Source organism: Aptenodytes patagonicus, chromosome 3 (assembly GCF_965638725.1).
Source record: "Aptenodytes patagonicus chromosome 3, bAptPat1.pri.cur, whole genome shotgun sequence".
NCBI lineage: Eukaryota > Metazoa > Chordata > Aves > Sphenisciformes > Spheniscidae > Aptenodytes > Aptenodytes patagonicus.
In genome coordinates, this window is record NC_134951.1 from 84,026,035 (window position 1) to 84,036,891 (window position 10,857).

Sequence of the window (10,857 nt, forward strand, 5' to 3'; positions counted from 1 at the left end):
GCAACAGCAGAGGCCAGTTTCCCCAGGGAGAGTGAAAGTTTCTCAGCAGCTGTGACACACTGAAAGCCCATTTCCAGGGGATATTGCTGGGCATGAATAAGGGCTTCCCCCAAAGCCCTTGGGGGGCTTGAAGCCTGAAGCCTGAAGCTTCAGCTTCAGCAAAAACAGCCCCATCGCTCTTTCTAGTGGTATGTCCAAGGAAAACAGCCGCAGTGCTGAGGGATGGCAACACCCGTGCGGTACGGTGCAATGCATGGCACTAGGCTGAAGGCAGACCTCTGCAAACGAGCTGCCTCCACTGGCACCAGGGGATACCCTCTTCGAGGTCACACAACTACTTCTGATGGGATTTGTTTATCATGGAAAGACTTCTCCCATAAAGTAAATGAGGTACATACACAGTGCTGGAAGGGAGCCTGCCAGCATCACAAAAGACAGGATGGAGGGGTTATTTTTTGGATCTGTGAATAAAGACCAAGACAGAGATGGAAAGAGCAGGAGCTGTTCCTATCTTTGAAAGAACTGCAGTGCTGTTCTGAATTAATCATATTTATATTTATACAGCACAGACAACCTGGGAGGCTTGAGAACTCATGCACAACATTGCACATTGCATATTAAGAAAGCTAAGGAACTGAAGTCAAAGTGCATGCAGCAGACGAGCCTGATTCGGAGAAAAGGAAATTTATTCAGAGTCCTTCCAAGTAAACCCCTATTTTTATAAGAAACGCCATGAACTGCATGTGTCAGCCACTTCTGCATAGCAAACTGCCTGGTTTATCAGCTTCAGAGTGGTGGAAGGCAGTACCGGTTTTGCCTAGATTTATATCTACAGCCCCAGAATACAGAGATAAAACAAACGTGTTTAGACGACCAGACCAATACCCTTACTCTCTTAGGGTTATTGGATCTTTTACTGCTTAGGCATTGCATGAAAGAGATAAACTGACACTAATTCAGAAACCATTAATATGCACATTAGTAAACAGTGAGCGTCATCACTGAAGCTGTAGTTGTGGATTCCTTGTTCACACCAAAGGAGCAACATGATGCTTTAAGGTTTGCCGGGTGATGTGAGGTGCTTCCCAGACACCTATGCTTGGAAGAGGAGTGAGTTTGCATCCGGCAGAGTGAAAAGCCTCCTAAACCTTGACTTTTGGGAGCATTGACCCTCAACCAGATCTTTGCTGCTCGCTGGGAAATAATTCCTAGCCTTGGGAGTTGCCCCAAATTACTCCCCTGAAGCACAGTTCCCATCAGGAGCGTCTTTGCGTACTACCTTGTTTGAATTTCTTGCCTCCTTGGAGACAGAGAGTCCTATGGGTGGAACTCACCTGGCCTACCTCTGGCTACCGAATGTGCTTGGGCTGGGCATGGGTCCAACATGCATGCCCCGGGGCTTGAGAGAGCCCACAGCCCTTTGGCCTTGCCAGATCTCCGGCCAGTGCCTCCCTCAGCCAGGCCAAGCACCATCCTGGTCCTGCAGGAAACAGCAAACACTGCAAGCCGCTACGCCACTTACATGTACATCCAGCCAGGCTTGAAGTCTGGAGCAGTACCAGCTTTACAGTGATTCAGCAACAGGCTGCTTTAGATGGATATGCTTATAAGAGAGGGCTCCCTTCCTTCTCCAAAATACGGCTTGTTCACTGAGACCACAGGCAGAAATAAAGCAAGTTCCTCGTCCTCCTGCCCATCACTAAGTGATCCTGTGGTTACCTAAGAAAGGCTTTGATTTCCCAGAGCCACTGAATAGCCCCAGTGTCTGCTCCGAGTGATAGAAGCTGTAGGCACTCAGCACCTGAAACATAGGGATTTAGGAGTCTAACATCTATTCCCCGCAATCAATCATTTTAACCCAGTCACAGTGTTCAGAGACTTAGTCGGAGGGGCATGCAACCAGTAGGGATCAGACTTCTGTGGGCTGTGACTCCCACAGTGTGGCATGTAAATGTCTTATCAGCAATGCAGGCTATACAAAACTGATGCAGACATTTGGAGGAAAAGAGAGCAGTTTGAAATCAGCATCTTGCTCGCCAGGCTGGGCCAGCACAGCCCTGGTGCACACCCCGCTGCCACTCCATCAGCCACGAGACGCACACGCCGCCTGCAACAGCAACTGCTATTCGGAGAGATGGAAGGAGCCATTTCTTTGTCATTAACAAAAGGCAGAGTGTCTATTAAAAAATAAAGGGCGTCACAAAACAAACAAAATGATTCATTGGGATTTTAGGACTCACCTCCAGACACAGCAGGAGGGGAAGAGCTTGCCGTTACCCATTCTGGTTGCAGAATGGGATCAGCCCAAGAAAAAGCATGTTCCCACAGTAGACAGTTTGAGCTTGTTTTGTCAGACACTGAGGTTCAAATGACCTTTCTTTTTTGGCACAAGGATTTTGGCAGCCTGGAGAGTGCTGGTGCTAAATAACAGTAGCACCAGCTTTTCTATGGTACCACATACAGTAAACAATGCAAACAGTGTTTCAGGGACTTGGTGGGGCCTAGTTGCCGATTGGGATCCAGAGACAGATCAAACTTTGGTTAGTGAATGAATAGCTCCTATTTTCTTGTAATCTCCACCGTGGTGGGGAACACAGGCACGCATGTGAGAGCAATTCCTTCTGCAAAAAGATTTTTCACCTTTCTTGTCTCCATGCTCTGCTTCTTCAGATACCTTCTTGGATGCCTTCTCTGCAGCTAATGTGTCATGCAGAAAAGGTATCCAGTCACAGGAACAGTATTGTGAAGCAAATGTAGAGTATTAATGGCTACAGCAAAAGCAAATATAATCCTGCACTGCAAGTTTTATACCTGAAGTTACCTTTTAGTTCAGCTATTGTCTGTTTGTGTCTTTATGTCAACTTTTTGTTTAACAACTTTTGAATCCATAGGACATTTTCAACGAATTTTGGCAGAGGGATAGAGGTATTTTGTACATCACCTTCTCACAAGGTTTGTGAAAGGCTTTGTGAGAAAAGAGTCCCTCTTAAGGTCTGATACAGAAGGACCCTGCTGTTTGGAGTCTCTCAGTCATTATTAGATATCAAAGAACCCAAGCAGAGGCCCAGCCAGCTTCCTTCTCCTGACCTGGCTGGTCTGCACCTTACTGAACTGTGCTCCACTCCAATAGAGCGAGCATGCAGGTATCTACAGCTCCCTTCAGCTTCCTACCAGGAGCAGACTTCTCAGAAGACCAATAGAAGGCAAGCACAGACTCTGGAGCCCTCAGCATAAGAAAGACACGGACCTGTTGGAGCAGGTCCAGAAGAGGGCCACGAAAATGATCAGGGGGATGGAACACCTCTCCTATGAAGAAAGGCTGAGAGAGTTGGGGTTGTTCAGCCTCGAGAAGAGAAGGCTTCGGGGAGACCTTATTGCAGCCTATCAGTACTTAAAGGGGGCTTCTAAAAAAGATGGCGGCAGACTTTTGAGCAGGGCCTGTTGCGACAGGACAAGGGGGAATGGCTTTAAACTAAAGGGGGGTAGATTTAGACTAGATAGAAGGAAGACTTTTTTTACGCTGAGGGTGGTGAAGCACAGGAACAGGTTGCCCCGAGAGGTGGTGGATGCCCCATCCCTGGAAACATTCAAGGTCAGGTTGGCCGGGGCTCTGAGCAACCTGATGTAGTTGAAGATGTCCCTGCCCACGGCAGGGGGGTTGGACTAGATGATCTTTAGAGGTCCCTTCCAACCCAAACTATTCTATAATTCTATGATTCTATGATTCTATGATTTCAGTTGGAAAAAAATCAGTCCAAAAAGCTAAGTGGCATTATCTTTTGATCAGCTTAGCTTTAGATTCACTCTAGGCAGCAGGGCAGAAGGTTTGCCAGGAACCTTGAAAGACACAAGAAAGGTATTACATGACTAAGTATCACCTGGAAATGTTTGATTTGTTTCCTGAAGACACTGTCCCTCTCAAATGCTCCAATTGGTTTACTTTCCATTTGGCTGTTCTTCCCTCTCCAGAATTTCAGACTGCCCCCCTGCCCCGCTCCTGACCTCACTGCTAAAAGACACCTTTCTAATTAATCGTTTTACACATTATTACAACATTTAAATGAATCCAGGTGGGAGCTTTCAAAGGAGCTGAATGTGGAAAGTCAACACCTCATTTCCTTTTAGAACCTTTGAAGATCCCATCTAATGGGGCTTGAGGGTTTTAAAAGTTGCAAAAAAAATTGTAAGTAAGTAGTCCAACATACTCTCTGTTCTGCACCCAACAAAGCTAGAGCCTAGAAGGCAGATTTTCAGTACTTGAGTCCTTGACTGAATTTAGTGTCAGAGAACATGAAGATAGCTACAGTCTGTCTGCACGTGGGTTTGTATCCCATCACCTAAAGTTTCCACCTGGCAGAAGGATCACCACCTTGTATTTTTGTTCTGGTTTTGCTATAGAGAAAGTCACAGCGGTGTGTTGAAAACTTGGCGTCCCATGGAGCCAGTCCTGGAGACATGAGCCATAAGGAGACCATTCTGACCTCTTCTAGAGAGGGAGCCTGTCATCCCTACCACATCCATCACCCATCCTCACACCTGGTGCCAAGTTAGCTTGGTGCCAGTGGTTGGAAGGCAGGTCCACCTTTCCAGCAAAAGGTAATCATGGCCCTCGCCAGCGCTGATCAGTGCTAAATCAGTGCTCGTGACCTAATCTGTGTCACGCTGCCAGGCAGAGGTGTCTCACGCTTCCTCCCAGGATGCTGCTGCCTGTGGACATACCTGCACATTTGCATCTTCTGTGGGGTTTGGCAGCAGGAGATGTTTGCATGTTTGCCGAGTGGTTTGTGGCTGGGCAGTCGGCTTTATTATGCATTTTGTGCTGGAAATATGTAAAAGAAATTTTTTCTAGTATGTGGCACTTGGACCTCTCCCACTCTGAATTAAAAACAGCAGAGCAGAGCCCAGCGCCAGACCTCATCTGTCCGGTGTACCTCTTGGCAAAGGAGAAAGCAGGAATGAGGAACATATTAGTGCCTTCTGCTTTCCACAGAGAAATCTGATGTAAAAGTTCTTCTTTGAAAGTGAAATTTCTTTTCGTATTGACCTGAAATACAGTGAGGCACATCAGGAGGTATTTGTCTTCCTCTGAAAACTGATGGTACTAGTTTTTTCACCGAAAGCACATATGTGTGTTACTACTTTTGATCTGTTCAAGTATAACAAATACTGCCTTAACCTCATGGCAGCAAAAAAGTTAAGATTGAGTCAAGAAAAACTTGCACAGGATCAAACCCTACTACATGCTGTGTAACTTCTACTCCTAAGGAAGGTACTTATCTGGCAATATCAAACCATTGCTCCTTTTCACAACACAAAATTATTTTTCTGAGAATAGTGGGTGCCAGGCATTTTTTATAATCTGGCCATAGATTATCCTTCTGTATATCTTTCTGTCTGTCCATTTACTTATCTATGTGGTACTGTTCATATAGAACTAGTGATGTCTCATCACAAAGATACCTGTAACATCTCAAATATAAATAACTTCAAACTGCCCAGAAAGGTGAGAGCAACACGCACCCTTCTTTGGTGAGGAACACCAGTTCCTCCCTGTGGACACAGTTATCATGAGATGGAGCACTGAACAGAAGCATCCAGGGGTCCCACCGTCAGTGGGAATCAGAAGCGACCTAAATTAAACAAAATAATTATCTATTTTCCTATTTGTCCGAAAGAATGCAGAAAAAGGAAAGGCCAGAAGCTGGCTACGGGACCAGGTAGACCATGGATCAACTCAGCTAACAACAGGTATTTGGTCACCTTAAGTAGAAATAAGTCATTTATATTTAGAAATATAAGCAAAAGCATCATCTGTTCAGAAAATAGCTCCCTTATCTAACTGTGGTGCAGGCACAGTGTGTCCACATAGATGTCAGCAGCACAGATCCTATTTGCTTGGGTCTGGTCAGATAAGTCAGGAGTACAAGCAGCAGATTTTCAGGACCAAAGGGGTGCTGGAGGTGGCTTGGTCAGGTATCCTGGCTTGGGTATTAAGCCACAGCCCATTCAAATATCAAGAGAGCTGTTAAACATTTCTTCCATTAAACTCGACCAACGCTGCCCCTGTTTTCTCCCTGGGCAGTTGGTCATACCACCCAAACCCAGCCTGATCCCTGCACCCCTCTTACCCAGCCCTGTCCCTAGCTCCCAGACCTTTCCTCCCCCCCAAAATGAGAGCCCCAGCTCTCTGCTTCAGGCTCTGCCTGGGGAAGATTGCCAGGCTGCTGCAAGTGATGCTCCGAGACCGGAGCAAATGGCGACCAGAGCTCCTTTCTGTTTCTGCACTCCTGGGATGAAATGCCCCATTTTCAAATCCAGGCAATGAAGGTCAGTACCCTGACCCTGCAGCATGGTTCCTCAACTGTCTTTTAGATTAGTGAAACAAGTATTTAGGAATCAGTGCACTCATTTGAATGTTCAGACACAGTGATTTGGCCCCTAAGGTTGGTCCTGGTTTGAAAATTGGGTCAACTGTTAGTTTCTTCTCTGATCTGCCTCTTTACACTGGTGGCAGTCAGCAAAATATATGGCAGAACATTGTCAGAGAATGTGTCCTGGGCTGCAAATGTATGTGGTGACTTACTGAAAAGGTAGGATCTCAGCAGCCTTTGCAGGACTACATCCTGAGAGGTAGGACAGTTCTCCCAACAAACTGATGTGTCTGATGTGGGAGAGCTCTTCAGTCTTCAGTCCTTGAAACATTTCCATACCCAGTGGCTGGGTGATGCTGTGAGCATGGTCAAGAGGCATAATTTGCAGCTTCCCCTGAACAGATGCTCAGGTAAAAGACTATATGAAGGGCAGCTGGAAAGATTGAACAGGGGAATGTTTGTGGAAAAGACTCATATGCTATAGGCTGAGTGGATACTGAGCCTATATCAGTTTCACTTCTGGTCACCTATGTGCAGTCATATTAATGAGGTCTTGCTGCTGCTGATTGCTGGTTTATTTTTCTGTTGTGTCAATCCTGTACACAGAGCTGCCCACAACCTGAAAGCTTGGGTTTTTATCTATTTCAATTTAGAAATTACCAAACAGAGAACTGTTGACCTCAAGCTCTCTGTTTGCTAGAACAGAACCAAAAGTCTGCAAAACCACATTAACTCACTGGGGTCGGCTACCCAGAAAAAACATGCTCAGACTGGGCTCAGTGTTTTATTAGGATGTGCCAATAACTGAACCCCAGCCTCCTCTGCGGAGCCTGTGAGAAGGGATGACTGAGGCAGGAAAGCAAATCACAGAATCAGAGGCTAGCTGCCCTGAACCAGCCTTTCCATCAGAGAAATCGCAGTGCTTAAGCCCCAGCCCAGCTTGTCTCACCTGAAGGTGACAAAGTCCTGCGTGAACACACAAGCACCATTACCAAACCCAAGTGGGCTCTTCAGCATAGAGGCTACCTGGGAATTCAAGAGGCAGCCTGGTACCCAGTGACATCTTTTCAGCCTGATTCATAAATAATAGCTTCCTATACACCATAATTGGTGGGAGTGATATAATTGTATCCAACCCCTCTGGTTGCTGTCTCTAACCTATCATTCCCTCTGTTTCATCTTGTGTGAACTCCTGCCAGTTAACCTTCATCCCAACCCAAACCTTCTGTAAACATTAGATCATCCTTTCCATGGCACCATCAACACCAACTGTGGTGAAAACATCCCGACAGGTTCCAGCCCCATACTGCAGACAACACCCTTGGTGTCTCCTGGCTCACCCGCAGGGACAGGACCACTTGAAGCCCCTAGGACCTCCCAGAGGAAAGAGGTGGAGGTGACCAGGGGATTACCTTAATTGTAGCTTTGGGTGTTACCGTGAGCTGTTTGCAGTGCCCTTGCCCTGACCTCTGTTATTCTCAGCATGCTGGACATACTTTAATTTGGATTATCATTTATACTTGGTATCTGAGTATCACCCTCATCATTTTACCATCAGTAAAATTCAAGTTCCTGTTCTGAGCAGCATGCCGCATGTTTATGGTGATAAGTCGCAAGACGCTCATTGACAGATGCTTGTTGCTCAGGCTGGCAAATGATGTCTGAGATCATATACTGTGTTTTGGGCATGATTTTTTTTTAAGTCTCAATTCAAGATAATTTTTTGCCAGTTTTAAAGCACAGATGAACTACCAGAGGGACTCATGCTTAGCTTGGATATATTTACTGTCAAGTATGTCATTATAGCTCCTGTTTTTCTAAATTCTCTGACCTTGTGCATTTCCCTTGATTAAGGAGAACGCCCAACTATTTTTCTGTTTTGAAAAAGATGCTTAGGGGGAACGGGACTTCCTCAATGCTCTAGTGAGACCTAGCCGTCCCCGAGCCCTGTTTAAAGAAAGTTACTCTGAAGACTCTTCTGGTATAAGCAGAGGCTGGCTCCAGCAGTGTGTCACCCCAGCCGTCCCCTCCCAATGGCAGGGCCAAAGCAGGGAGCAGTGAGGGCCAGCTGCGTGGCCAAGGACTTCCAGCTAGTCACACCAGGATTTCTCCAGCAACGCACATTTCCAGTCAGCACTGGAGAAGTAACAAAATACTGCGTCAGCATTGGGAAAGTTTGTGTCTTCCAGAGAGTTTGTTTAATTTTATGATTCTGCAAATAAAATGTGGCGGGTTGACCTGTTTCACATTGTTTCTTCTTTTCCTTACTGCTGCGTCCATATTTTTCTATCAATTGTTCTTCCCTTAAATGCTGTTGCTGGAGCATCGAAGTTTCTCGGTTAAAAAAAAAGTCATTATCATTTCTGCAGCCTGACCAGGCTCCTCTCTCTTTGTTACAATGTGTCCCGCTAGGAACTGGGAGGATGAGCTCCACGGCAGGACCCACGCTCCGAAAGCACTGGGGTGCGCGCGTGCATGAGCGTGTGTGTGTGTGCAGAAAGGGAATGCGAGAGGGAGAGAATGTGTGTCCTCAGTTTAATTAGAAAATTTAATTGGATGGAGTTTGGGTCATTTTTTCCCCCCCTTTAGAGCTGGCTGCAATAAACAGACTTTTCTCTTTCCCTTTCATCCTTCAGTGGTTTGTAGTTCTGCATCTGCTCTGCTGGCATTGTCTCTGCTAACGGCCATACCGATCAGGAAGCCAGAGCCAGGAGGCAAATGAAGGGACTGCATTGATACCACTGATCACTGAGCCCCACATAACTGGCAACTGTTTCTGTCTTTTACCTCTGGAGATGAGTTGAACAGATTGTGTAAAATTTGGTGGCTTCCAAAAACGAAAGGGGGTGGGAGAAGAGAGAGGGACGGCTGACTGCCTTGGCCCTCTTGCTACCTGGTACCCAGGGATCTGTTGGAACAACATCCTCAGCACAGGAAGCAAAAGTGAAAAATTCGTGGAAGTGAGCAAATCCGCTGATTTCAGGGAATGTTTGTACAAAAGAGTGAGAGCCTAAACACACTGCACCCTTTTCTCTGTAGGCAGATGCTACAGGCTTAAATCCTACCGCAGAGCACTCCACGGCTTTGGCTCTGCTGTGGCAAGAGAGCAGGCAAAGCCTTGCACCGTATGCTCGGGAAAGTGCTCGGACACAGGGGAACCAGTGCCAGGAACAGTGACTAACATTCAAGAGAGGCTGAGGATGTGGGACACTTCTCGTAGATGCTGTTCTCCCTTGCTCAGCAGCATCTCATCGCACAGGATATGGGCCACAGTCATAAGGTGAGATGGGTATTTGTCATCTCTACCCAGAAAAAATGGCCTGGGGAAGCTGACTGATGTTTTTTTGCTCCCCTCAGCCCATCCCCCAAGCAAGACAGTAAAGAACTTTTCCCTCACCACGTCTTACCACCTTTCTGCATGCGTTAGCAGCTCTCCTGATGTTTGCCACGTGTGTGGGTATGCAGGTGAATTACATGTAGGTGAATGTTTGCCCATCCTTGCCTGGCTTTGAGGAGGATTATGACAAAATAAACCTCTAATAGAGGACAAATTTTGATGCAAACAGTTCCTTTCTCTGAATTTTAAGATGAAAGGGACAAGGGCCCCCACCATATCATCCTGCTGGTTCCTCAAGTGGATCAGGTTCAGACACAGGCATTATATGGTCCACATGCCCTATAATATCTCTCTCTCTCTCTCTTTCTTTTTCTTCTTGCTCTCCCTGCCCCCCCATACCACATTACACAGTCAGGCTGGGATCAAATTCAGCTTACTTGAACGTATATCATTTCCAAGTTGAAGTGTAATCTGCAGCCTTGTCCCCAGTGAGATACTCAGTTTACCACTCCTGTAACTAAAGCTCATTGTTACGGCTATAATAATCAAATGGATCATTTTCCTAAAGGATACCTCTGGTCAACGTTTTGCATTTTTTAGAAAGTTTTCTATAAAACTCTTCTCTTTGTTAGGTCACATGCAGGCTTCCTGCTCCATTCAACCTTTCTTTTTATTTCTGTGTCCCATTCTTTATGCCAATGTGGAGGCAAAAAAAATTATATTTCCCCTTGGAAGAATCAGGACTGTTCATGTCTATGAAAGAATAATAGCATGACCAGGGGACTGCAGATCAATGTTATCCAGATCAGCACTTAAATGGAAATCACTCTGCATGAAAAATTCACGATGCCCTCTATCCTTTACATGGATAATGGGGACATCTGGTTACAGCAGACAGAATCATTTTACGTATGTATATATGTGAGATACAGACTTGTGTGCTTTCGGTGTAATTCAGACAATGACTGACATTGCCTGAATTAGTTATTTTGTAACTATTTTGAGGAGTCTAATACACCTTCCCCTAATGAATCCAAGTCCCTAATAGCAGCATCATCAGAGATAGGACACTGGGCTAGACAAGATCACTGCTGAGACCCCGTGATGCCTGTGGGTTACCTGCTGCTACTTTTTAACTGATGTTTTTAA